General features: G+C 45.3%; 1 protein-coding gene across 6 annotated transcripts in view; it reads right to left on the minus strand.

The window, feature by feature from the left end:
* Nucleotides 1-5,471, minus strand: part of LRCH2 (leucine rich repeats and calponin homology domain containing 2) — a 40,285-nt gene that overhangs the window by 34,492 nt on the left and 322 nt on the right. The gene's annotated exons all lie outside the window — the stretch shown is intronic.

Below are 5,471 nucleotides of genomic sequence, written 5' to 3' on the forward strand. Positions count from 1 at the left end.
ATTTAAGCCTGTGTACCTCATATGGAAGATTATTGTTCCATTCTCAAGAAATTTGCTCTTGTAGAAGACACTCATTTCATATGTTAGCATTTTACGCCATCTAAAAGCCCTAAAAGGATGCCTTAAAATTACATTGCTATGGTTGAAATGTAATTGCAAATCACCTGTAATCATAGAATGGCCTGAGTTGAAAAGGACCACAATGGCCATCTAGTTTCAACCCCCCTTCTATGTGCAGGGTCACCAACCAGCAGACCAGGCTGCCCAGAGCCACATCCAGCCTGGCCTTGAATGCCTCCAGGTAATGTTAACTTTTAAACTTCTACCTAGAAAAGCTCTATCATCAAACCCATGAAACAGTACAAGTAATGTAATCTGAGTGTACAACCAACATGCTGAAAGAACAAACCACTTCAAGCTTCTATAGGAAGAAAAGATCATTTTAAGTAATAAACTTCTTAGAGCCGCTGCTCAGAAGGACCTGGTTTAGAAGCAATATAGTTTCAGTTCATGCTTAAGTGAACTGAAGTTCTGCTTACCCTATGCTTTGTCTTTACTTCATGATCAACACAGAGAACATAAGCACATGTAAGAGGAGATCATGCAGAACAGGTTTTGATCAGCCTGGAAGAGACAACTGAGGGGATACCATAAATTAACATCATTTTCAGTAAAAAACACAGGGCTGCAAATGTAGTTATTGAGTAACAGGTTAAAAAATATAATGAATAAGACACCAAAAAGAGTTAGGAAGTGGTGTTTGTTTGGGTTCTGGATGCAATAACTCAAGAGCTAGGAAATACCTGCTCTGTGGTTACCCACTCATTTTAGTTATGCAGTGAAAGCAACGCAGGAAGGAACCATACATGGCCATGTAATTAGAGGTCCTCATAAAGCAGAGAGGGGAAAGTTGTGCAGGCAATGAGAAGCTTGTCTGACTGGGTAGGAGGGACTGAGGCCCAGTACACTGCTCTGAAAGCAAAGTGGCTTTTCCATCTTTCATACCAACTCCTGTCTGCTGCTTATTGGTTCCACCAGCTGAAACAAAATGACAAAGCAACAAATCCAGGTGAATGCTTGTCCCAGCACACAGATGGTGAAGGATTTGCATTGTGTAAGTTACGCCTGCTGGCCAGCAGCCTACGAACAGCTCTGAGATGAGGCCTTCCTTTAAGCCACATACAATTTATCTTTGCTGGGCAATTACACACTGACTCACCAGTCAAACTGAACCTTTCAAGCACTTGGGAACCCATCAGTAATAATCCTGTCTGGCCAAGGAATAAATACACAGTTCTGTAACATATCTACGGATGCAATGTAGCTCTGCATTTTCTGTGAAGCTGCAGCACTCCCAGCTGCCCCTGCACAGTTACCTTTTTGTTAAGGACATATTCCAGCATTAAGTGCCAGCCCTGCCAGTGTGACAAACGTACACTTCCAAATCAGCTCCAAGAAACCTGCAAGAGTCACAGGACAAAGCAAAGGCTGGTGCTCTTTTCCTTACTGCATCAGGCTTTGCAATCCAATTCACGACCCAAACCCAGCGACCACTTCCTCTAATAATAAGTAACGAAGTAGAAATAGGTATCACAAAAAGCTCTCCAGACTGATCAAATGCAAAAGCATTTCGCAGGTTAAATCTCCCTGATATTCCAAGACACAAAAAACGTTATGGCAAATCCAATTTCGCTGGATGGGGAATACAAAAAGGCCCCCCAGAATTACACATTTCATGTTCTTTAATTACATAGGCCAGCATTCCAGATGAAGATGTAAAGTGGATTTTAAGGTGACATTAAGATATTGGTTGTATTATTCATAATGCAATTTGCTATGCAGCCTAATAAGCAGTTGTTTCAACTTCAACTCATTGAACTGAGAACTTCCTAAGCTTGTCTATAGTAATAAGCATCCTTAACGAGCATCCTTATTACTGGGCTTCAGCAAGAAAGCCTCAGAGAGCATACATAACTCATCTTCCCTTTCTCCAAACACTGGATAGGCTCATAAACCACTGTGGGAAATTTCCACAGCTGCTTTCTTATTAATGGTGTCACTTCCAGCTCCTGCATCTGACACAGTTCTGAGCAAAGGAGCAGTCCAAAGAAACCTCGTGTAACCTGAGGTTGTTCCCATTCAAATGGGAAGAAGTCATTACTGAAGAACGACCTCTTTCAAGGTGTTTGATCTCTAGAAGGTAATCTACACTTATGATACACCTCATATTTGTATGCCTCTTAAATTCAAAGCGGGACTTGGTGCTGTTCAACGTCTTGCCATCACTTTAACTAACATTGGTACCAGCAACAAATAACTTAATTCACACAGGAAAGCAGAATTGCTTTAGAAGTGTATACTCAAGAGGCAGCAGAAGAGTAGTGCAAATAACATTCTCATGCAATTGGCATTGAATATTAAGCTACAGGCTTTGCTGTTTTAAAGCTGTAATTGCATGGATGACTAAATGCCTTAAAAAGGACAGAAATATGATGTCAAAACCAAAGCTGCGCGCTCAATGTAGGCAGTGGTACTGCAAAGGACAGGCATGCTTCCCCCAGCCCACCAGGAACCACAATTGGGAACTGAGCCACTGGCAATGAGATGGTGATTAGCAATGACAGGAGGGCTCGTTCTCAAGCCATACTGGTAATAGACCGGCGTTACTCCTCAGCCATATGAAACGGTAGCAGGTGGGGACCAAGGAGAAATCTCAAAGTTAATGTATTTACAGGCTGCCATCAATCGCCTGAGGTTCCTTCTGCATTAAAAAAAATGGGAATCGAGGGCTTTTTGTGGCATCTGTGCATTTATCCGGAGTAAAGCAATTGTTTCGTGAGCTGTCACTTCAGTACACTTCATATTTACTGTACTCGTGTTTTTAAGCATTGCTTCCAAAAGAAAAAAAGCAAATTCCTGAGGGCATGGGCTGCCTTGGGTCAGGATGGCAATGCAGCACAGGAGCCTGGGAAAAAAAAAAGCAGAACAAATCACACAACTCCTCAGCTAAGCAGACAGTGATTACATTGATGTGATTACTCAATTACTTAACTGCCAGGGGCTTGATGTTGCTCACACAGCAAGAAGCAGAATTACACACGTTAATAAAGTGACTGGAATATTCATACATCCCCGGCTATCTTGTGACTATGACTTTTTTTTTTTTTCCTCCTAGAAGTTCATTTAACAGATGCACGAGATTTGTTTGAACAGCCAGAGAAGAAACTCCGGGGTTGCAATGAAAACTCAGGGTTAACACGAGACAGGAGACATGTAAGGTCAGAGCTGAACAGCCACATACAGGCTGTTACACTTTCAGCTCAGCAGTAAGTTTGATCACATAACTTAAGATGCCCAAAACGTACCATATTATTTGCAAACTGTGTACTGGCAAACCATTACAGAAGTTAGAGGCAAAGGGTGGCCAAACATCAAAACAGAAGTCCAAGGGTATGGCTGAGGATACATCAACTGCAGTTGTGCTTTAGAAGTACGTACGCCTCTATAGGTATGAAACTTAGCAAGAACTGCAGCATTTATACTTCAGCAACAAAGTTATTTCTGGTTATTTTACTGCCACGAAGGCGGAATATTCTGGATTTACAGTGATGCTACAGATGCTTTAAAGTTCTCTATTGTGATGGTGGAGAAACACTGGCACTGTGGATGCCCCCTCCCTGGCAGGGCTCGAGGCCAGGCTGGATGTATGGGGCTGTGAGCAGCCTGAGCTAGAGGGAGGTGTCCCTGCTATAGCAGGGGGTTGGAATTATATGATCTTAAAGGTCCCTTTCAACCCAAACCATTCTATGCTACTGCAAAAAGACTTCTCATACGGAAGAGCAACTTTGTATCCAGGCTTGTTAAGAGGCATCCTGTATTTTTGGATGGCTTTGTTTGTTTGTTTAATGTTTGTTTCACACCACTGAACTCCAGCAGCTGAACTGACTTAAACTGAAACACTGGCAGTATTTTCAACCCAAGGCTTTGCTCCCCGTGCCTCAGCCTGTATCTATAACCTCACTCATGGATGTACTGCAGCGCAAAGGAGCGATAACTGATTAAAAAGCCAACAGACAAATGACTGCCTATGAGGTAGCAGCTGATCCTACATCAAAAGATCTGTGCCATGCTGATACCGTAAAGTATGTCAGTGATTCATCAGCAGAATATCATTTACCCACTTATCAAAAAAAACCCTACAGATGTCAAAATAGAGGCTACACATCTTCGGTTCACAAGCGAGCTTCCGAAAGGCATCTAAAATTCATATCCCATGGATTTCATTGGCAAATCAGTGTTACTATCAACCAGCGTTGTTATGAAAATGCTTTTGCACAGACTCACATCTACGACCCCAGTGAGTGATTTCAGAAGCAGCAGCACTACGGCTACCTCTGTCAGATGCTGTCTTGGAGTGCTTTCATACAACGTCCTTCACGATGAAGGTTCCATCCTGATGGTGGTGACAGAGCCCTACCGCCTTCTAAAAGACACAGGCAGCTTTGACTCAAACACGTCGAAAATCAAAACAGAGCTAAAGATTAAACCCAGATGCAACGGGAGGCAAACCAAACACAGACCTCTGACGCACCGGCTTCAGGATGCAGAAAGCCTTTTGTTAATGATGCTCCCTGCATAGAATATGGCACTGGAACGCTTTGGTTATCGAGCACTTACACACTGAACCGGCCTACTGTGGCACTGAATGTGCTTCATGGAGACAGAGCTATTATTGCTTGGAACGGGTTCTTCATTTAACCTCATGCTTCCATTCCCCAATAACCAACACGCTTCCACCTACCCCTGTCGGGTGCTGCACATAGGGATGCATCGCACACACCACCAGGAAACAAAAAAGCCTAATAGCCCGCAAACCACCGGCAGGGTAAAGGACACAAGAACGGGATTTAGAAACGCACCCTTCCGGTGCTTTACGCCCCGATATACCACGGGAGGCACGAAGACGGCACCGTTTAACTCCGTGCACAAAACGCAGCCCACAACAAAGCCCAACAGAATGCGGATGCGACGGAGCAGCAGCGCGGGGCTGCCACAGACGGATCAGGTGCCACAATGGGCAGGCTGCACTCAAAACAATAACGCAGCCGTTCACAACCCACGGACAAAAAAAAGACAACACCCAACACGGGGTTAATCCACGCAAGCAACGTTTGGGAGAGCCAGCTATTTCCCAACGAGATACGCGCTAGAAGAGGCATCTAACGTTATTCAACGCCATCCGCGCTCAGCAGCCTGCAAAGCCCGGAGCGCACCACGAACCCCACGGCCCGAGGGCACCGCACCCCGAGGGCACCGCACCCCGCGGGCTCACGCACGGACAGCCCTCGGGTGACCGCCGGGTAACAAAGCGGCGATGGGCCACGCACCGCAGCGATGCGTCGCCCCGCTCCGCTCCGCGCCGCCCTCGCCCCACCGCAGGCCGACACAGCGCCCCCCGCCGCGCCCCCCAC

The sequence above is a fragment of the Gallus gallus genome, chromosome 4 (genome assembly GCF_016699485.2).
Source record: "Gallus gallus isolate bGalGal1 chromosome 4, bGalGal1.mat.broiler.GRCg7b, whole genome shotgun sequence".
In the NCBI taxonomy this organism is placed as follows: Eukaryota; Metazoa; Chordata; class Aves; order Galliformes; family Phasianidae; genus Gallus; species Gallus gallus.